A 24,216-nucleotide genomic window follows, 5' to 3' on the forward strand; every position below is an offset into this window, starting at 1 on the left:
ATAAATTTAAAAGGCTGCTGGTAAGTAAATGAGGTTCACATAATGTGGTGCCAAGCATTCCAACGGCTTTAGAAAGACACAAATAACATCGCAATATATTAGCAACTTTGAAGAGGGATAATACAAGAATAATAATTTCATGGTGTAAAGCTATATTTGAAGGTACTGTGTGCGAATGAACAGGCAGACACCTGGTCTCTTGTTTCAGATCTACTGAAGCGGAACTGATGATGCAATAAATAATAACAGAAAACATTCAACAGGTCATCTGCCCCGATGAAGAGTCTGTACTCTAGGGCTTGAAACTTTAACTCTGTTTCCTTTTCACAATGCTAACTGACCTGCAGTGTGCTTCTGGTATTCCACCTGCAATTCATTTTAATTTTCATTAACTACCGATGCAGTTAATAGTTGTGAATCATTCCCATTCCATTGGTTTTCATGATGAATGCCCAGAAGGAAGTGGAAGCAAATTTTGAAAGATAGTTGGTGCAAGCGTCCTTTCTGCATAAAGCACTATTCTGGATTTGCCAGTGAGGGAATCTGAATCCATCATACAACTTATACTGCAATGGTCTGGTGGTGACATTCTTTTCAATTAGAACTCAACTCAATTTGCCTTGACTTCACATTTGAGTCTCTCATTTGAAACATGGTTTCAGTTTTTCCATGTGTAGCAACTATGCCCCACTTGACTCCCGTTCGTCCAGGGTGAACTGGTGTTGACCCTGCCAACTCTGTAATTGCGTTGGTGTGGATACTGTGTGATTGCACCCAGGCACACGCCCACGACATAAAATATCAGATGGTACACAATAGGTAAGTAAATGATTACACTTTATAATTATTTCTCGGTGATGGGTTAGTAGAAACAAATAAAATAAAGGCGCCAAAGCAATAAATTTTATCAGTTCTGTGCACAATAATTCGTTGGAGCTCACGAAATTCGGTATCTGTTCCTCCCCTCGATCTCCTTCGAACTCTGTCGACCCTCGGCTGGGATAACTCCCGGTGATCTACTGGAGCGTTTGACTCACGTCCGACCTCTTCTCTTCTCCTCCACCAAAAGCCCGCACTTCTCCTCCAGTTCTCGCACATAGAGATGGAATAACATGACTTCCATTGGCTAGCAAATGAATACAAGTCCTGTTATGACTAACTATAACCCAAACATGCTGCTACAGAGAACCCCTTATTCAGCAGTTAACAGTACAGAGAAGCCATTTTGTCACCTTAACAATTAACATTACGAAGAGTATTACTGAGAACCCTCCACAAGTAAAGGTAACTAAGGGAAGTGGTAGGGTATGAGTGGTATGTTTTGTCCTCTCAGTATGTTAGCTTCTTGAAAACACAGACCTTGACACAATCAGATTCAAAAGCAAATTTCAAAAGTGCATTAGAAATATAAATGAAAACCATAGTATGGTTCTGGAAAAGGAAAAGGTTAAGAGATTATTTTCTCTTGGACTCCATCAATGTGGAATCTCACTCTATGAAGGCCACGGAGGACAACGTTATTCACATCTGTGGAATGGGGTGAATCAGAAAAAAATCTAAATTGAATGAAAGTGTGGGATCTCCTTATGCTTACAATTCAGATTGTTATGTTTTATTACAACAGTGTACGCAAATAGCTATTTCCAGCATATAAGTGACCCATTGAGAGATTTGGAAAGCTAGAGTAATTAACACCATAAATTTCTTTGTACATTGATATATGAAGTTATGGGACTTGCTAGCTGATGGAAAAAAAATTACTGACCATTAAAGCTGAGAATGAATATGTGATTAAGGAAATACCGGATAAAGGGATATGAGTAAAGGATGAATGGGAATATGGGAAAAGGTACTTAGAACAAAGTTCAATGTTCAAAATACAAAGTACATTTTTATCTAAGTTATACAACCTTGAGATTTGTCTCCTTAACAGGCAGCGTCAAAACAAAAAAACCCAAAACAACCTATTGAAAAAGAAGACTGACAAACAGTCAATGTGCAGAGAGAAAAAAACAGATAGTGCAAACAATAAAGGCAAGCAAATAGCATTCAGAACTGAGGTCTACGAAAGAAAATCCAGCCACAGGCACAAAGCCACAACCCTCAGTTCAGTGCAGAGCTGAGTAAATGTCATGGAGCAGAGAGCTAAACCAGCCCATCCCTCGCCTCGGGCCCCAACTCCCTGACCTTTTCAATCTGACCCAATGTTTAAATCAACCTCCAAACATTGGGTTCTGTTGCTTCAACATGCTCTGCCGCCTGAGCTCCACCACCTCGATTTGGCAGCACCCGACCTTTCTGGTTCATCCCAGTGCTTAAATTGATCAAACTTCAGTTCTTTCCCACTGCCTCTCCTCAGTTCTGCCACATCAAATCACCGCCAAGCGTAAAGGGGGGGTTACAGGCTATTATCTGTGGTGATCATTTAACAGAAAAGCGTAGTTGACAAAGTATTTAGTTGCTTTCTTTGTTTCATTGGTTACCAGCCAGAAGTCGCTAAAATTCACCAATGGGGATGCAGACTAAATCGGATGAATAAGACTTTTTTATGCATTAACATTCTTATTTCAGTATGTTTACTTCTTTAACAAACATAAAAGTCCAAGGAGCATTCAGCTCCTCAGTGATAGACGATAATTTCCTCAACCTTGGTATACTTTCTCCTCCATTCCACAGACGTGGATAATGTTTCCTCCTTGACCGTTGTTTTATTTTGCAGTGTACGTTTAGATATGCACCGATGACTACATAAAACAAAAGCACTTATATTGAAATCTTCTCCCCAACTACTACACAGGAATTCCTTCTCATTAGTATGTAACAAATTCAGAAGTGCACTCCAAAAATTCACAAAGTTCTCCTTTCTTGAATGATCAATTTACTTGTGATCTGGCTGGACGCATCCACCTCCTCAACTCCAGTGTACAATAGGCATGGCATGGCACTCTGTATTGTCTGAACCCTGTTTATTTTCTAATCCTTAGGGTTCATCCAGGAGTCAGGAATGATAAGCAGTCTTACTTCCAAGATTTTAGTTTATTTTAGAGTATAAACAAGCATACAAATACTAAGCAAACTGAATAAAGAGCTGAGAAATGTAAAAGAATAAAGAAGCAAAGAAAAGATGGCGTCTCTGAAAAATACATCACTTTTATAGATAAGATAAGAAATTCCTTAGATAGAAATAAACTATATAATAGGCTACATAATTAAAACAATTACTTCTCATGGGTATTGTGCTAATACTCAGCCAATTTAAATATAAGAAAGGTGATAAACCGTTAATTTAGCTGCTATACTGCTTTCTGCCAGTGAGTGGGGATGAACCACCACATACTATGAAAAATACATGAGTTTGTTAAAAAGTACAAATCTTATAAAAAGTATTATTAAAAAAGCAGTGATTTCCCACAGGCCACCCTTGATGATGTACCTCTAACGTTCTCTTTCCCAATAATAATCCTGTATCTGTGTCCCATTGTGCTGTATTTCGGGAGGTGACAACACTCACTGCGGCTGTTCCTGCCATTAGGGTATGCTCATGCTTAAATGTAACTTTGTGTTTCACATAATAAAAAACTATCTAAACACAACCATTCCAAAGTGGATATTGGGAAGAGAAACTTGGTGATTTATACACACAAGACCCTTGAAGTGCCAGCTACTCACAAAAAACAATTAAAACCGCAGTAGAATGATTGATGGGCCTACTAAAGAGTACAGTTGAAAACTGTCTTAAGCCATAGGAAAACAACGTTACACCCATTTCTGGGTAACTTAGCACTCTCAAGAAATATTTTTAGTCTAAGTTTCTTATTTGTCCTGGCACAAGAAAGGATGGGCTGACGTTGGAGAGGGTACAGAGAAGATTCACTAGAATGATTCCGGGAATGAGAGGGTTAACATATGAGGAACGTTTGTCCGCTCTTGGACTGTATTCCTTGGAGTTTAGAAGAATGAGGGGAGACCTCATAGAAACATTTCGAATGTTAAAAGGCATGGACAGAGTAGATGTGGCAAAGTTGTTTCCCATGATGGGGGAGTCTAGTACGAAAGGGCATGACTTCAGGATTGAAGGGCGCCCTTTCAGAACAGAAATGCGAAGAAATTTTTTTAGTCAGAGGGTGGTGAATCTATGGAATTTGTTGCCACGGGCAGCAGTGGAGGCCAAGTCATTGGGTGTATTTAAGGCAGAGATTGATAGGTATCTGAGTAGCCAGGGCATCAAAGGTTATGGTGAGAAGGCAGGGCAGTGGGACTAAAAAGGATAAAATGGATCAGCTCATGATAAAATGGTGGAGCAGACTCGATGGGCCAAATGGCCTACTTCTGCTCCTTTGTCTTATGGTCTTATTCTCTTGGTATAACCCCCCCTACCTCCCTGAATGACATCAACCAGTAGTATAAAACCCAAACTTCATCCTGGATTTGATTCTTAACCATTCAGATCAGTGAATTGGCAGTTCTTATGTACTGACAGGGCTATTAAATTTTATTAACTGGATTTCCCTTCACAGCATGCAATTAAAAGGACCCACACTCCAACTGCAGTCTTTGGCCTCACTGAGATCTGTGACTTTCTACAACACTTATACTGATGCCTGGACGGCTTAGCCCATGGAGTTTAGAGTCAAAGTCATTCCCAGCTCTCTAGCCTCATGATTTCCTTCACATCCCACAAATTATTGTTTAATGCTACAGAGTGGGATGGAGAGTCTGCAGAGCAGTAGATGGACAGGCTGCTCAAATTCTGTATGAAGAAACAGAAGACATTGTCTGCTTTTCTTCAGAGGAAAGGTCTTCAAACTGAAACAGAAAATCTGTTTCTCCTGCCACTGATGCTGCCTGATATGTTCAGCATCCTCAGTGTTTTCTGTTTTTACTTCAGGTTTCCAGCTTATATCTGCCTTTCAAATGTTTACCAGAAACATGCAACTGAAGACCGCGATCTTTTTACAAATAACAACAAGATAGCACTATTAAAATGAAGGAAAATCACTTCTGGGTCGTTGCTCTTTAATACGCCCATTTTCAGCTTTAACAGGAGTTGATTGTCCAGTTGTGGACACTGTGCTTTAGGGTGCATGTGAAGGTCTTGGAAAATATATGGATAAGATTTACCAGGAAGGCTCCAGGAATAAGGGATATTATTTATCAAGATTATGGAAGCTAGGGATTGATCTCCTTGATGTAGAAAAAATAAAGTAGAGATTTGGAGAAGTGTTGAAATTCATGTTAGGTAAATAAAACAAATACACAGCAACTGCACCTATTGGCGGCAGAATCAAGGACCAGTGAACACGTGCTTAAGATAAAATGGTAAAACAACCAAAGAATACACAAGGAAAAATTATTTCTTGCGGCAAATATTTGTGTTCTGGAGTATACATTGTGAAAGAAAACAGATTCACTAACACCTTTCAAAGAAGGATTAAGAATGGATGTAAAGAAAAAAGGCATGGATACAAGGGAAAAAGCAAGGAATGGGATTAAGTCAAGTCAAGTGAAGTTTATTGTAATTTAACTACATACACATATATAACGTATATAACCATATAATGTACGTATATGGAAATGAGACAACGTAGTACATACAACACACGATAACTTAAGAAGGTAAGGATAAAATCTACAGATGAATCACACGTAAATAACAAACTGAAGTGCATTAATATTAAATATAGTAAGATACAGAACAGATTAACCAGTGACACTTCGAATAAAATGTGGCTGAGAGTACAGAAGCCTAATGGCCTGGGTGAAGAAACTGCTTTTCATACTGACAGTTCTTGTTTTTATGCATCGTAGTCTCCTGCCTGATGGTAAAAAGTCAAAGAGGATGCTGGATGGATGGTGGGATCCTTAATAATACTAATGGTCCTGTGTACACAGTGCTCCTGATAAATGTCACAGTTGGATAGTAGGGAAACCACTATGATCCTATCAGCTGTTCTCACAGACCTTTGGAGGGACTTCTGGTCTTCTGACCAAATGGATATGCAACTTATCAGGATGGTCTCAATGACGCTCCTGTAAAACACAGTTAAGATGTGGTGGGGGGAGAGGGGGAGCTTTGCTTGCCTCAATCTTTTTAGGAAATGGAGGCGCTGTTGTTCCTTCTTGTTCAGGGAGGTGATATTAAGGGACCGGGTGAGGTCATCCGTGATGTGAGCTCCCAGGAATTTGGTGCACTTAACTCTCTGTATGGAGCAGCAATGTATCTGCAGAGGGGGATGGTTCAGCTGCATCTTCCTGAAGTCCACAGTGATTTCCTTAGTCTTCTCCAAGTTCAGGCTTAGCTTGCCCTTCTCACACCAATCCACCAGTCACTTCCCTTCCTCTCTATATTCTGTCATTGTTCTTGATAATGCCGTCCATTGTTATATCATCCGCAAATTTGCCGTCACAGTTTGAGCTGCAACAAGGTCGTGCATCAACAGTGTGAACAGCAGCGGGCTAAGCACACCGCCTTGGGGATTGCCAGTGCTGAGCGTAATGGTACGAGTGACTTTGCTGCCCACACGGAATGACTGTGGCCTTACTGGTAAGAAGTCCGGTACCCAATTGCAAAGGGAGGTGCTGAGACCCAGTGAGGACAGTTTCCCCACCAGTTTCTGGGGTATGATGGTTTTGAAAGCTGAACTGAAGTCTGTAAACAACAGTCTGGCATATGTAACCCCATTTTCCAGGTGGGACAGGACAGAGCGGAGGGCAAAGGCTATTGCATTGTCAGTGGATCGATTTGAGTGATAAGCAAACTGGAAAGGGTCCAATGTAGTTCGGCGAAAGACTTTAATGTGCTCTATGACCAGCCGCTCAAAGCATTTCATAATGGTTAACGTTCATGCCAACAGACGATATTCACTTAGACAGATTACTGTTGCCTTCTTTGGCACTGGAATGATGGTTGCCTCCTTGAAAACCGAGGGGACAATGGATGATTCCAGAAAGATGTTGAATATATCCGTCAGTACCCTCCTCAGCTGGGCAGCACAGTCTTTCAGAGCCCGACCTGGTATATTATAGGGCCCCGCAGCTTTGCGTGGGTTAACTCTGGCCAGGGTCTTTCTCATCTCAGCTTGTAAGAGTCCAATGTGGCATCGAGGGACTGCTTAATTGGTTTCCTGCTTAATAATTGCCAGCATCTGCAGGTTTTTTGTTTGTGCTTAATATGTATCTGGTATGTTAGTATAAACTAGGTTTAGAGTTTTTCACCTCTGATAGCAAAATCAACATGCTGGTGGAACTTAGGACTGTCTCTAGGTTTGCATGGTTAAATTGGTTAAATGGAGCTGTTGAATCAGCAACCTACATGGGATCACTTTTCAAGGTGACCTTCTCCTGTGTTGTGATTCTGAGTTTATGACTTGGAATTGCAGATCCTAACCCATTCTGACCCAACATGCAATTTGGCATTCAGAGGCCTCGCATCTGCTGACTAACTGAAGAGAATCACCAATCTTTTTAATATTTAGAGATTGGGATTGTAATCACAAATCCAAAACTGATGATACTTAGGGAAGAACCTACAGTATAGATTTAGTGTAAGTACAGATTCCAATTAATCGCAAATAAGTGGAACAGGGAAATTTAATATATTTAAAGCATTTTTAATCTGTTTCTCCATGCAACATTAATAATTGTCCTCTGATAAATCTCTGATATCCACCTTCATGATGACCAATGGGGATTTTGAGATTAGGTACAACAATATCTCTAAAATGCTTGCTTCTGAAGCATCTCTAAACAGATGGCAAAAATGTTAAATTGATGATGAGAGTCAATATATTATTTCCTGAATTAGCAAACTCTCAGATTTTCCAGGGAGTGCACTGTCTTTGTTAATATGAAGTGAATCTGGGAGGTGCAGCAGGAATGGAGTTATAAACTGAATGCAGAGCGGACCATATTGCATCACCCTCTTGCAGTTGAAAATAAGCATGGAAAATCCAGCCCCATAATGGTGAATTTTCAAAACACATCCTAACCAACAGCTGGTCAAAGGGCTGTATTTTCTTGAGATTTTACAGTCGAGTTTGCATTTTCTACTTTTTTTAACAGGGCAATATTCTTCCTTGAGTAATTCTGCTAACCAAGTAGAGTTAGCAACTTAACACATCAAGGACACATTTAAGAAATATTAACTTGGTTTGAGGAATTCCCTTTAAAATTATAACAATAGGGAGATTAAAAACAACATAATACACTGACATTCATTCAAGCATAAGTAATTGGATAAATGAAAAAAAATATGCTTTGAACTGGGACAGTGACTTCCCTTTTCCTAAAAAAATTCCACTTTCCTCTCCTCTCCACCCACCGTTCTACTCCCACTTCCTTCTTTATTGTGGATTTCCTCTGCCTTACTGTTTCTGTATATGACCTGGTATAAAATTTCAAATTATTAAATTCCTGACAAGTGTGTTGAAATAATAAAAGCACCTGTTATTAATACAAGTCATTATTGGAGCAGAAATGGTAGCAGTAAAGTGCCTCTGCTATTCCCTTTACTCCACTGTATGTACAATTAGTAACTTATAGTCAGATCTCTCGAAATTTCTATATGTAGCCTTACAATGATGCAACAAATTTAACCTTAAATTTGATAAACCATCCCATTGCTCATTTTCAATCACTTCTTCTGGTATAATCTGAAAATCAGTGCACAAGCCCTACTATCTCCCAATCACCCTGCAAGTAGAAAGAGACTGGACAACTGGAGAAAGAATAGTCAAGATACGATGTTCGAGGTTCTTTGGAATAAGAGCTTTAACAGTGGATCATAACGCAAGGCTGAATTCAGCTGTTTCAGATACCTGATCAACAAATTGGTATTAAACCTGATGAAGGACAACCAGCCTGTAACAATAACTTATTTTTCTCTCTCCATTAACTGTTGGCTATTTCCAGCCTCCTCCTTCCAACAACTGTCTCACAGTTCCAACTTTATTTTCCCAAATTCCTTCTCTCTCTGTCATCACTCATTTCTTTCTATTTACATCTCCTTCTCACAGATGAACTATGATTAACAGATCTTCATTACCTGTGCTCAGCCATAACATCACCACTTGAATCTTGATCTACCCTATCACAGATATTCTCTTTATTCTGTCTACTCTTTCCCTTTGCTGCAATTAATATCTCACATGCTTTTGCACAATTCTGATGAAGAGTCATCATAATGAAATAGTAATTCCTCTAACTCTATTCCTACCAAAGGTGAGAGTGAGAATATAAAAACGGCAGCTTTGGGTAAATCCGGTCTTTTTTTGACATTCAGACATGGTAAGTGTTGGTGTCAGAGTCCTACTGAAGGTCAGGAGAGTGCGAGTAAAAAAAGAAATAGCTTCAGGTAAGGCTGGTCTTCATAGGCTGCGCAGGTGCAGTAAGTGTCAGCGTCAACAGCAAATAAAGGGGAGGTAGAGTCAAGTGGAGTGGCCATTGCTGGAGTGTGCCAATGTTAAGAGTGGGAAGGCTTTGGCTTAACAGGCTTCGGCAAGAACAGGTGGAGGCACAAATAAGAAGAGCTGAGCTTTATTTTCCTGTTGACTGTAAATTTTTTTTAGTACTGAGTAGTCCAGACAGAACGCTCCTCCTGTCACAAGTTTCCACAAGATGCTTGACAGTTTCCCCGATGACTACGTCTGCAGGAAAGGCACCCAAGTTTAGCTTCTGACTGCCTGGTTCAATAAGTTGGATGTACTCAGGATCATCCAGGAGGCTGAAGATGTTGTAGATGTTTGCTGAGGTGGTCACACCTGGAGTACCAGCTTCAGGCAGTAGATGGGTGACCACCAGAAGAGGTAAGGAGATTAAGCATTCAAAACAGGGTTCCCCTGTGGCCATTCCCCTCAGTAACAAGTATACCTCTTTGTATACTGTTAGGGAGGGATGACCTATCAGGCCACAGCAGCAGCAGTCAGACAAGAGGCACTGTGGTTGGCTCTGAGGCTCAGTAGGGAAGGGTAAAGTCAGGCAGTGCGGTAGCAATCCTCGATAATTAGGGGGACAGACAGGAGATTCCATGGCCGCAAAAGCGGCACCAGGATGATGTGTTGCCTCCCAGGTACTAGAGTCCAGGATGCACTAGTGCGGCTGCAGGATATTCTCAAGGGGGAGGTGTGCATGCAAAGGTTGTGGTGCATATTAGCACCAATGACATAGGCAGAAAGGGGAAGAGATCCTACATAGTGAGCACAGAGCATCAGGAAAGAGGCTAAAGAGAAGGACCTCTGAGGTAGTAATCTCCAGATTACTCCCAGTGCCACTGGCTAGTGCAGGTAGGAATGGGATGACAGCACAGATGAATGAGTGCCTGAGGAGATTATGCTGGGGGCAGGATTTCAAGTTCTTGGATCACTGGAACCATTTCTGGAGAAGGGGTAACTCATACAAGAGGAACAGGTTGCAGCTGCACTGGAGGGGAACCAATGTGTAGGCTGAGAAATTTGCTAATGCTACTCTGGAGGGTTTGAAACCAGTTTTGCCAGGCCCTAGGAATCAGACCACCGGGCCAGTAAGTGAAGGATTGGGCAGGGAAGTATTGATAGGGAAAATTGGATCAACAGGTATGATGGGACAGATAGTTTGAAGTATGTGTGTTTTAATGCTAGGAATTTTATGGGTAAAGGTGATTAACTTTGAGCATGGATTAGTACATGGAAGTACGATGTTGTGACCATTACAGAGAGAGTGGCAGGAATGGGTGATTAATTTATCAGGTTTCTAAGTTTTAGAAAAGATAATGAGAGCAGTATAAGGGTGGTGGGGGGGGGGAGGGTACTTGCACTACTAGTCAGGGAAAATAGCACAGCTGCACTAGGGAAATATAAAGACACTGAGACCATTTGGATAGAACTCAGGAATAGGAAGGATGCGATCACACTGATGGGATTGTACTACAGACCCCCCACTCCCCCAATAGCCACGAAGACATTGAGGAATGGCTATGTAAACAGGTTAATGAAATATGTAAAAAATAATAAGGTTGTTGTCATGGGAGATTTCAAGTTTCCTAATATAAACTTGGACCTTCTTAGTGCAAACTGTTTAGATGGGCAGAATTTATTAAATGCATCTTGGAGGGTTTCTTAAATCAATACTTAGATATTTCAACAAAAAGATGGGTTCTACGAGACCTGGTTTTGGGTAATGGGTCTGTCCAGGTAACTGATGAGCGGTTAAGGAAAAGTGACCACAACTTTATCACTAACTTTCAGGATAGCTATAGATAAGGGTAGGTATAGTCCTGACAGGAGAGTTGTAGATTGGAGTAGGACAAATTACAAGGGCATTAGGCAGGAACTAAGAAGAGTTAATTGGGAACACCTTTTTCCTGGCAAGTCTACACTAGACCTGAAGGGTGTTTAAAGATCAATTGCACAGATCCAGCAAAGCATATGAGAAGTGTGAAGAAGCCAGAAAAGAACTCAGAAAGGGAATTAGGAAAGCCAGGAGGGCCCATGAAAAGTCTTTAGCAAGTACGATTAAGGTGAATTCCAAGGCATTCTATATATATTTCAAGAACAAGAAGACTATTAGGGAGAAGGTGGGACCACACATTAAAGAGGGAGTACTTTCTTGAGTGCGGAGAATGTTTACCAAGAAGAAGGACATGGGAGACCAGGTGATCAGTGCTGAGTGTATGAATACGTTAGGGCATTTAGAGGTGAAGGAGGAAGAAGTGGTGGGCCTCCTAAGGAGTATTAAGATGAATAAGTCCGCAGGACCTGACAAGACTTACCCCAGGTTATTGAGGAAGGCAAGAGACAAGACCTCTGGAGCCTAGACCAGTATCTTCGTGTCCTTTCTAGGCACAGGTGAGGTCCCGGAGGACTGGTGAGTGGCTAATGTCGTACCTCTATTTAAGAGGGGAACAAGGGAAAATCCTGGAAACTATAGACCAGTAAGTCTCACGTCAGTTGTAGCGAAATTGCTGGAGAAAATTCTCAGGAAAAGGATATGTGAGCATTTGGAAACCCATAGCCTCATTCGGGAGAACCAGCATGACTTTGTGCAGGGCAGGTCATGTCATACCAACTTGATTGAGTTTTTTTGAAAAGGTGACGAGAGGGATTACTGAAGGTAGCACAGTGGATGCAGTCTAAATCCTAAATGGGAGGCTAATCCAGAAGATTAGGATGCATAAGGTCCACGGTGAATTGGCTGTTGGCATTCAGAACTGGCTTGTGCATAGAAGAGAGAAGGTAGTGGTCAAAGGGGCTTATTCGAGCTGGGTCTGTAACTAGTGGTGTTCCACAGGGATCTGTGCTGGGATCTCTCTTGTATATAAATGACCTGGATGAAAATGTAGATGGGTGGGTTAGTAAGTTTGTGGATGATACCAAGACTGGTGGAATTGTAGATAATGTGGAACACTGGCAAGGAATACAGCACAATATAGATCAGTCGCAGGTATGGGTAGAGAAATGGCAGACAGAGTTTAACCCAGATAAATGTGAGATGTTACACCTCGATAAGGCAAAGGCAAGGAGACTGTACACTGTTAAGGGCAAGGTCTCAAACAGTATTGGTGAGCAAAGAGATCTTGGGGTCTAAGGTCACAGTTCCATGAAAGTGGCTACATGGGTCAATAAACTGCATAAGAAGGCTTATGGAATGCTTGTTTTTATTAATTGAGGCATTGAGTTCAAATGTCAGGAGGTAATGTTGCAACTTTATAGAACCCTGGTTTGGCCACATCTGGGGTAGAGCATACAGATCTAGTCAGTCCACCATAAGCAGGATGTTGAGGTTTTGGAGAGGGTGCAGAGTGCTCTACCAGGATGCTGCCTGGTTTAGAGGGCATATGCTATCATGAGAGACTGGAAAAACTTGTGTTGTTTTCTCTGGAGCAGCAGAGGCTGAGGGGAGATCTGATAGAGGTTTACATGATTATGAGAGGCATAGTTAGAGTAGACAGGGAGTATCTTCTTTCCCAAGGTAGAAATATCTAACACCAGAGGACATCCATTGAAGGTGAGTGAGGGTAGTTTTAGCATTTGAAGATTGTTTTTGAAATTAAAGGACTGATGATCCACAAATATCTGCCTTATGTTTGGTGAACTTCTTGTGACTGTTCTAAATTGATCACACTCAACCTGAATGAACTACCTTAGTTCAAGTAAAATATTGCAATATTTGCTCCTATACGGATATAAACCATATGGCTCTAAACTCATTTTGTACATAGCTCTCAGCAAATGATGTGGTCTGACCACAAGATGTATATGCAGCAATTTCCTGTTCCAGCAACTAGTCATTTGTTCTACCATCTACTGAAACAAGCACAAATTTATTTTTGATAAAATGTTTTGGTTAATATTTATGAAGTTGTTGAAAGCTTATGCCATTTGTGTGCTATTTGCTCCTGGTGAGTACAATCCTACTATAAATCAAATTATTTAAATTACAGTGAGAGTTTGAATAAGGAACAAATAAACTGTAAATGTAGTTTTCTAGAATTTGGTTTTAAATGTAGCAATAATGTATGTTAAGCAATGATACAAAACTTATTAGAAAGCTTTTATATTATGACCTAATTTAGAGTAAAGTTAATGCAGTTATGTGGTGGTAGATTAAGCTTTTAACCCTTAATTGTATTGCAGGTAAAAAAAAATTAAAACAAAAAAATCATGCTGTGATTGTTGTCACCAATAAGGATTTTCTTACACACATTTTAGAAATGTGATTGTAGATCGTACCAAGTGTTTATGTGATAATAAGTTTGACAGAGTAACTTAAACTGAAATGCTATTTTTTTAAAAAAATGTTTTTTAAGCACAAGATATTCTGCAAATGCTGGAAATCCAGAGTAACACACGCAGAATGCTGGAGTAACTCCAGCATATAGATGTGCTCAGTTCCTTCGGCATTTTGTCTGTGTTGCTATGGTATTCTAAGTTGTGTCCTGGCCTGGACAATATGTGACTCCAGGCCCATAATGGGATCAACACATTGAAACTACTGAGTAAACATCTGAGTTCAGGTGCCAACTTCAGCCATGACTTCTGTATACCATTAATAAATACCTACACTTCATCAGAATCAGGTTTAATGTCATTGATATATGTTATGAAATTCGTGTTTTGCGGCAGCAATAGAGAACGATATATAAAAAGACTATTAATTACAGTATGCTATACAGTGGATGCTGACTAATTTGGACTCATTGGGAACAGTACATTTTCGCCCAATTAAATGGCTGCCCGAATTAGCCAAAATTTCATGGAAACAATTAAAAAGGTATGAAAAAAACAAACTACCATTTAACTGAGAGACAAATAATGTATTTAAGTGCAGAACAGATTAGGACATTATCAATACTACTACAGTATTATAAATTGTGCATTAGTTCCTAATAGTTATTGACGGAGGATATGACATTCTTTTGATTGACAGTAAATGACCAAATCAGCTCAAGCATCTTGTGCATACAATGGACTGCTTTCATAAAATGCTATCAAAGTTCAAAGTTTAAAGTAACTTCATTATCGAAGTACGTATATATCACCATATACAACCCTGAGAATCATTGTCTTGTGGTCATATTCAATAAATCTATCAAATAATAACCATAACAGAATTTGATTGCAGTTATCCCCTTTGGTTCAAGAGCCTGATGGCTGAGGGTAATAAAACTGTTTCTGAACCTGATGGTATGACTCCCGAGGCTCATGTATCTTCTTCCGGATGGCAGCAGCGAGAAGAGATCTCGTCCTGGGTGGTGGGGGTCCCTGATGATGGATCCTGCTTTCCTGCAACAGCATTTCATGTAGATGTGCTCAATGGTTGGAAAGGCTTTATCTGTGTTGGTCTAGGCTGTACCCACTACTTTTTATAGGATTTTACGTTCAACAGCATTGGTGTTTCCAATGCTGTGATGCAGCTAGTTAATATACTTTCCACCAGACATCTACAGAATTTTGTCGAAGTTTCAGATGTCTGCCGAATCTCTGCAAACTCCTAAGGGTAATAATGGGTGACTTCAATCTACATGTAGACTGGGTGAACCAAATTGGTAAAGGTGCTGAGGAAGAGGATTTCTTGGAATGTATGCGGGATGGTTTTTTGAACCAACATGTCGAGGAACCGACTAGAGAGCAGGCTATTCTGGACTGGGTTTTGAGCAATGAGGAAGGGTTAATTAGCGATCTTGTCGTGAGAGGCCCCTTGGGTAAGAGTGACCATAATATGGTGGAATTCTTCATTAACATGGAGAGTGACGTAGTTAATTCAGAAACAAAGGTTCTGAACTTAAAGAGGGGTAACTTTGAAGGTATGAGACATGAATTAGCTAAGATAGACTGGCAAATGACACTTCAAGGATTGACGGTGGATATGCAATGGCAGGCATTTAAAGGTTGCATGGATGAACTACAACAATTGTTCATCCCAGTTTGGCAAAAGAATAAATCAAGGAAGGTAGTGCACCCGTGGCTGACAAGAGAAATTAGGGATAGTATCAATTCCAAAGAAGTAGCATACAAATTAGCCAGAGAAAGTGGCTCACCTGAGGACTGGGAGAAATTCAGAGTTCAGCAGAGGAGGACAAAGGGCTTAATTAGGAAGGGGAAAAAAGATTATGAGAGAAAACTGGCAGAGAACATAAAAACGGACTGTAAAAGCTTTTATAGATATGTAAAAAGGAAAAGACTGATAAAGACAAATGTAGGTCCCCTGCAAACAGAAACAGGTGAATTGATTATGGGGAGCAAGGACATGGCAGACCAATTGAATAATTACTTTGGTTCTGTCTTCACTAAGGAGGACATAAATAATCTTCCAGAAATAGTAAGGGACAGAGGGTCCAGTGAGATGGAGGAACTGAGCGAAATACATGTTAGTAGGGAAGTGGTGTTAGGTAAATTGAAGGGATTGAAGGCAGATAAATCCCCAGGGCCAGATGGTCTGCATCCCAGAGTGCTTAAGGAAGTGGCCCAAGAAATAGTGGATGCATTAGTGATAATTTTTCAAAACTCGTTAGATTCTGGACTAGTTCCTGAGGATTGGAGGGTGGCTAATGTAACCCCACTTTTTAAAAAAGGAGGGAGAGAGAAACCGGGGAATTATAGGCCGGTTAGCCTAACGTCGGTGGTGGGGAAACTGCTGGAGTCAGTTATCAAGGATGTGATAACAGCACATTTGGAAAGCGGTGAAATGATCGGACAAAGTCAGCATGGATTTGTGAAAGGAAAATCATGTCTGACGAATCTCATAGAATTTTTTGAGGATGTAACTAGTAGAGTGGATAGGGGAGAACCAGTGGATGTGGTATATTTGGATTTTCAAAAGGCTTTTGACAAGGTCCCACATAGGAGATTAGTGTGCAAACTTAAAGCACACGGTATTGGGGGTAAGGTATTGGTGTGGGTGGAGAATTGGTTAGCAGACAGGAAGCAAAGAGTGGGAATAAACGGGACCTTTTCAGAATGGCAGGCGGTGACTAGTGGGGTACCGCAAGGCTCAGTGCTGGGACCCCAGTTGTTTACAATATATATTAATGACTTGGATGAGGGAATTAAATGCAGCATCTCCAAGTTTGCGGATGACACGAAGCTGGGTGGCAGTGTTAGCAGTGAGGAGGATGCTAAGAGGATGCAGGGTGACTTGGATAGGTTGGGTGAGTGGGCAAACTCATGGCAGATGCAATTTAATGTGGATAAATGTGAAGTTATCCACTTTGGTGGCAAAAATAGGAAAACAGATTATTATCTGAATGGTGGCCGATTAGGAAAAGGGGAGGTGCAACGAGACCTGGGTGTCATTATACACCAGTCATTGAAAGTGGGCATGCAGGTACAGCAGGCGGTGAAAAAGGCGAACGGTATGCTGGCATTTATAGCGAGAGGATTCGAGTACAGGAGCAGGGAGGTACTACTGCAGTTGTACAAGGCCTTGGTGAGACCACACCTGGAGTATTGTGTGCAGTTTTGGTCCCCTAATCTGAGGAAAGACATCTTTGCCATAGAGGGAGTACAAAGAAGGTTCACCAGATTGATTCCTGGGATGGCAGGTCTTTCATATGAAGAAAGACTGGATGAACTGGGCTTGTACTCGTTGGAATTTAGAAGATTGAGGGGGGATCTGATTGAAACGTATAAGATCCTAAAGGGATTGGACAGGCTAGATGCAGGAAGATTGTTCCCGATGTTGGGGAGGTCTAGAACGAGGGGTCACAGTTTGAGGATAGAGGGGAAGCCTTTTAGGACCGAGGTTAGGAAAAACTTCTTCACACAGAGAGTGGTGAATCTGTGGAATTCTCTGCCACAGCAAACTGTTGAGGCCAGTTCATTAGCTATGTTTAAAAGGAAGTTAGATATGGCCCTTGTGGCTACAGGGGTCAGGGGGTATGGAGGGAAGGCTGGGTTCTGAGTTGGATGATCAGCCATGATCATAATAAATGGCGGTGCAGGCTCGAAGGGCCGAATGGCCTACTCCTGCACCTATTTTCTATGTTTCTATGTTTCTATGTTTCTAAGTAGAGGCACTACCACACCTTCTTCATAATTGTACTTAAATGCTGGGCCTAGGACAAGTCATCCGAAATAATATCACCAAGGAATTTAAAGTTGCTGACCATCTCCACCTCTGATCCTTCAATGAGGACTGGCTTATGGACCACTGGTTTCCTTCTCCTGAAGTCTATAATCATTTCCTTGGTCTTGCTGACATTGAGTAAGAGGTTATTATGGCACCACTAAGCCAGATATTCAATCTCCCTCCTGTGTGTTGATTCATCACCAACGTTGATTCAGCCTATGACAGTGGTGTCATTAGCAAGCTTGAATAGGGCATTGGAGCTGCGCTTAGCCACATAGTCATAAGTATAAAGCGAGCACACGGCCTTGTGGTGCACCTGTGCTGAGCAGGAAGATTGAAAATTTGGCTGAGAGGCGTCATAACAACTACCTCTCACTCATGTCAGCAAGACCAAGGAACTGACTGTAGACTTCAAGAGAGGGAAACCGGAGATCCATGAGCTGGGTCTCATCTGAGGAGCAGAGGCGGAGAGAGTTAGCAACTTTAAATTCCTGGATGTTACTATTTCAGAGGGTCGATCCTCGATCCAGCACATAAGCGCAATTGCGAAGAAAGCACAGCAGCGCCTCTAATTCCTTAGGAGTCTGCAGAGATTTGACATGACATCTAAAACTTTTACAAACTTCTACAGATGCGTAATGGAGAGCATCGCGGCCTGGGATGGAATTCCTTTGAATGGAAAATCCTACAAAAGATGATGGATTTGGCCCAGTACATCACAGGTAATGCCCTCCTAACCATTGAACACATCTACAAGAAGTGCTGTTGTAGGAAAGCAGCATCCATCATCAGGGACCACCCAGGCTATGCTCTCCTCTTGCTGCTCCCATCAGGTAGAGAGCCTCAGTGCTCACACCACCAGGTTCAAGAACAGTTACTACCCCTCAACCATCAGGTTCTTGAATAAAAGTGGATAAATAATTTGCCCCATCATTGAGATGTTTCCCACAACCAATTATCTCACTTTAAGGACTCTATCTAATTATCTCATGCTCTCATTATTTATTGCTATTTATTTATGTTTGCATTTGCACAGTTTGTTGTCTTCTGTGCTCTGGTTGATCTTCTATTGATCCTGTTATAGTTGCTATTCTATAGATTTGCTGAGTATTCCCACAGCAAAATGAATCTCAGGGTTGTATACAGTACAGTAACATATATCTACTTTGACAATAAAATTTATTTTGAACGTTTACATCTTTTATTCTTTCCTGGGGTTGCCCTACTGATAAGGGAGAATGTCACAGCAATACTCAGGGAGCTCAAACTGGAGGGTTCATCCACTAAGGCAATTTGAGTGGAGCTTAGAAATTGGATATATACAATTTTGCTGATAAGATTATAAAATATTCCTTCCAATAGCCACCAAGAGGTGGAGAAAAAGGTATATAGGTAAATTATGTAAAGATGCAGAAACAAAAGGGCCATCAGAGTCGGGAATTTTAATTCATTCAGTATTGATTGGAACATCTTAACTTAAAAAAAAGAAACATGAAAGTCGAGTTTATTGTCATGTGCAATGAAAAATGTACTCGCATCAGCATCACAGGCACAGCATAAGATTACAGGAACATTTTCTTGTGGAGTGGAATGTCAGATTTAAAAAATGAGCAGGGCCTGTCAGGATATTCCACAGAGCCTGAGATTGCTTGGGTTATCATGCAATTGGCTAGGTTTAATCAAGGCAGCCATTGTGGCACTGGGACTGAGTTAGAGCGGGGAACTGAGGCTTTGGTAAGGGGAGGTGGAGACTAGGTTGAGGATTTTGTCAAGTTTCTCTTTCTCTCTTTAATTGCGCCTATTCCCATGTCAACAATGTGTTTCTCATGCAAACTGTGGGAGATCTGGGGGACCTCCAATCTTCCTGATCGGTGAAAAGTGTATCTGGGTGCAGCTCCTTACAGACCACGTTAGGGAGCCAGGGCTGAACAGCTCTTGGCTCATACAGGAGAATGAGGAGGTGATAGATAGGAGCTATAAGGGAAGCTGTCACATCTAAGTTCAGGAGGTAGATAGCTGGTTGATTGACAGGAGAGGGAAAGGGAATAGAGAGATTTTGCAGAGCACCCTCTGGCTGTACCCCTCAACTGCAAGCATACCACCTTGGATGGAATAACACACACCAAATACTGGAGGAACTCAGCAGGCCAGGCAGCATCTATGGAAAAGAGTAAACAGTTGATGTTTCGGGCCAAGACCCTTCGTCAGAACTGAAGAAAAAAGATGAGGTCAAAGTAAAAAGGTGAGGAGAGGGGAGTGAAACCGGGAGGGGTGAGTGGTGAAGTAAAGAGCTGGGAAGATGATTGGTGAAAGAGGTAAAGGGCTGGAGAGGGGGAATCTGACAGGAGAGGACAGAAAGCCATGGAAGAAAGAGAAGGGGAGGAGCACCAGGAAAATGTGATGGGCAGTTAAAGCGATAAGGTGAGAGAGAAAAATGGGAATGGGGAATGACGAGAGAGGGGGGGTACTACTAGAAGCTGGAGAAATCACAATGTTCATGCCATCAGGTTGGAGGCTACCCAATGGAATATTAGGTGTTGCTCCTCCAACCTGAATGTGGCTTCATCGTGGCAGTAGTGGACTGACATGTCGGAATGGGAATGGGAAGTGGAATTAAAATGAGTGGCTACTGGGAGATCCCACTTTTTCTGGCAGAGGACTTCCCTTCATGGACTCCTTTGTCTCGCGAAGCACTCTTTGCATTAGGGTCTCCCCTTCGGATTGTTACGTACCCTGTAACTGGGTTGCCAAACCAGCAGAAATGGATCACTCAGTTGGAGTCTGGATTACTAGAACTAAGAAAGTTTTATTAAAGAAACAAGCAACACAGTAATCGAAAGGATAATAAATGCAACAGTTCAGCAATGATAAACACACATGTGCACAGAATTAAGATAACAGGATCAATCAAGCTCTATCATTGTCTAGGGGTAAATGACCAATTTCAAAGTGACACAAAGTCCAGTTCAATTAGTTCAGTTCGCAGTAATCGTTGCCATGGCGATGGACAATGTGGGGGGAAGGAGAGAGAGAACGAGAACGAATGATCATTCAAAAACGGCTTCCACTCACAGACCTGCGATATTGCTCACAAGCAGCTTTCGGGCGAGTCCTTTGTGATGTCACCTGAGGTCACCGACTGTGACCCCTCCTCCAGATGCGGTCGATCCTCTGCAGTGAACCCGGCACCCGAGCGAGGGTGGACACACACCGGGTTCCCGCTGATCGTACCTTTCCACCCTGTGCGTTTATGACCCGGTACTTCCCACCGACTTGTGAGAGGTGCACTGCTTCCAGGGTCTCGTTACCTCGGGTGTCATGTGTGTCCTGCCTTAGCGAACCTGTCCCTTTTTATCCCCCTGCTAGGGTATTGCCTGTCCATCACTTCAAACAGTTCAGGGTTCAAAGGGGGAGCCGATCTTGACAATACCCAGACTGATGGCTCCTTCATTAACATCTCCAAATGCTGCTTCATTGTTCCTTATCTCTCCCTCCCCTGAGGACAGGTGGCAGACCAACTGTTGATGCCACTGGTGCTAGCCCAGGCCAGCAAACATCTTAATTTATGTGTATTCTCGTCACAGGATCAATCCTCCAGGCATCCTCTCCGCATCTTCCACCAAAAGACAACGAACCCGACCATTGTCCATCACGTCTCTTCCTGCCCAGCTGTCTGTAGAACTTTTACCCATTGCACCGTCCTGATTGGCTGACACAACGTTCCTAAGTTGAGCAACATGGCTCCTTATCTTTAGCTGAAACCAAAATATTCAACCAGCAGGACACACTGTTTTACAGAAAACTGCTAAAATGAAGTATCTGGAGCACAGCAGTAGAAATCTTAACCAGGGCATTACAGTACACAGGTTTGCTAGAACCATTGGGGAGTGCTTGAATTAGTTTGGCAGGGGGATGTAAACCAGAGTGAAATGTCAGAGGATAGGGCAGTTGATGTAAAGGTGGATGCAGCATGTAGAGAGACTGTGGTGAAGGGTAGGCAGTGCTTATGGCATAATTGCTGTCAGTTAAATGGGTTGAAATTTGTCTATTTTAATGATAGAAGTATCATAGAAGTGTTGGAATTAGAACCTGGATCAGTACATGGAACTACAGTATGATCTTATCACCATTCCAGGCACTTGGCTGTCACAAGCACAGCATTGACTTCCAGATGTTCCTAGGCTTGGATTTTTTAAAAGGGACAGTGAGGAAGGTGAAATAGGTGGCAAAACTAATCAGGGACATCATCACAGCTGTAGTAAGGGAGGATGTCATGGAGGGATCATACACTGAATGAGTCTAAGTGGAAGTCAGAAAGAGAAAGGGAGTAATCACTCTATTGGGAATATACTGTAGACAACCCCCCCCCCCAATAACAACTGAGGAACAGAGCATGGTTGCACAATCTCTACAGTACCAGCGACCTGGGTTCAATTCCCGCCATTGCCTGTAAGGAGTTTGTGCATTCTCCCCATGACAATGGGCTTCCTCTGGGAGCTCTGGTTTCCTCCCACAGTTCAAAGATGTGGCAATTATTAGATTAATTGGTCATTGTAAATTGCTCCATGATTAGGCTAGGGTTAAATTAGAGGCTGCTGTGCAGTGTGGCTCAAAGGGCTGGAAGGGCCTACTCCACACTGGATCTCAATAAATGAAAAAAAGATCAAGAGGCAGATTTTGGAAAGGTGCAAAAATAACAGGGTTGTTATCATGGGGACTTCAACATCCATAATATCGATTGCCACCACCTTAGTGCAAAAGGTTTAGATGGGGTAGAATTTGTTAAGTGTCCAGGAAGGATTCCTGACACAATATGTAGACAGGCCAACTAGACAAGAAGTCACACTGGATCTCGTACTGAGCAATGGGAAAATATTACATTGCTGAAGGGCAAGTTATGATGCTATCAGACAGGAATTTTTAGCGTAAATTGGGAACAGATGTACATGGGGAAATACACATGGAAATGTGAAGGTTGCTTAGTGAGCACTTGTATGGCATTCTGGATAAGTTTGTCCCATAGAGGCAGGGAAAGGATGGTAGGATGGGGCAACCATGGTTGATAAGAGAAGTGGAATATCTGGTCAAGAGGAAGAAAGAAGCATACTTAAGGTTTAGGAAGCAAGGATCAGACAAGGCTCCTGAGAGTTACAAAGTAGTCAGGAAAGAGGTTAAGAATGAACTTAGGAGAGCTAGAAGGGGACGTGAGAAAGCCTTGGCGAGTAGCATTCCAATAAAAATGCTTTCACGGTAATAGCCCTTAACTAACTTCATTGTTCTAAAGACTCAGTCTTTAGGGTAGCACTCTGTTTCTTTCAGGATGACACCTCTGAACCTGTGCAGTGGTATCTGGTTTGACAGGTGCCTTGTCAACAATAACATCCTCTTTTTTTGTAATTTTTTTTTATTGAAGTTCATCATCAAACAAACATTTCCATAAGATGTATTTCAGATATTGTACATATATATCATATAATATTTGCAACAAATCTCCACATAATATTTATCTGAGGTATACGCCTATACATGGCCAAGTGTTTAAGTCGTTCGACTAGCGATCTGAAGGTCATGAGTTTGAGCCCTAGACGAGGCAGCGTATTGTGTCCTTGAGCAAGGCACTTAATCACACAGTGCTCTGCAATGACACTGGTGCCAAGCTGTATGGGTCCTAATGCCCTTCCCTTGGACAACATCGGTGTCATGGAGAGGGGAGATTTGCAGCATGGGCAACTGCCAGTCTTCCATACAACCTTGCCCAGGCCTGCGCCCTGGAGAGCGAAGGCTTTCCAGGCGCAGATCCATGGTCTCGCAAGACTAACGGATGCCTTTACACCTATAGAAAAAAGAGGAAAGAAAGAACAAGCAAAAGGAGAAGACTATGTACAAAGTAGGGAGTGATCTTTTTTTTTACAACATATTCATTGATTTGTGAGGATAAAGTCAGGCCTATGAGGTGTTATGTAGTTGAACCATTTTTCCCAGTATGAATCAAATTGTTCCAACTTATGATTAACAGATGCTGTTATCTTCCCCATTTTGTAAATGTCCATTGTAATTTCCATCTATGCGTTTAAAGTTGGGCTCTCCTGTGATAACTGTTTCCTGGTAAGAGTCTTTTTACCAGCCACCAACAGTATATTCATTAAATATTTATCTCTTTTCAACCATTCTTGAGGTACATACCCAAAATATATGGTCTTACTTTCTAAGGGTATTTTACATTTAAAGATGTCTTGTAGGGCATTATGTATCCCACTCCAATAGTCTTTGATAACAGGGCAATCCCAGAAAATATGATAATAGTTTGCATTTTGATTTCCACAATTTCTCCAGCAAACAGGGAGGTTACTATCATGATGGGATTTCTGAGCGGGCGTAATAAAATATCATATCAAGTTCTTCCACCCAAACTCCCTGCATTTCTGTGAACTGGTACACTTCCATTGATACCTCCATATTATTGTCCATTCTCCCTCCTTCCTTCTGCCATTTTGTTTTAATGTATGAAGTCAAATGTGTTTTAAGATTTGAGAAACCCAACGATAACATTCTCATCGTGCCTCTGGACCTGTGGAGTAGCATTAGGTTTGGCAGGTGTCTTGTTCAAGTCAATGTTCTCAGTTGCAGGTGTCATGTTGCTGTCAGTGACATGATCGTCACTGAGAGGTAACTCCA

The 24,216-nt window shown here is 41.7% G+C and overlaps 1 long non-coding RNA gene across 1 annotated transcript in view; it reads right to left on the reverse strand.

The window, feature by feature from the left end:
• Positions 1-842: 842 nt before the first annotated feature.
• LOC134347548 (uncharacterized) overlaps positions 843-24,216 on the reverse strand; it is a 165,424-nt gene continuing 142,050 nt past the window's right edge. Inside the window, exon 4 of the long non-coding RNA XR_010018183.1 lies at positions 843-1,126. This is a non-coding gene — a long non-coding RNA (uncharacterized LOC134347548). The remainder of the gene's footprint in view (positions 1,127-24,216) is intronic.

Source organism: Mobula hypostoma, chromosome 6 (assembly GCF_963921235.1).
Source record: "Mobula hypostoma chromosome 6, sMobHyp1.1, whole genome shotgun sequence".
NCBI lineage: Eukaryota > Metazoa > Chordata > Chondrichthyes > Myliobatiformes > Myliobatidae > Mobula > Mobula hypostoma.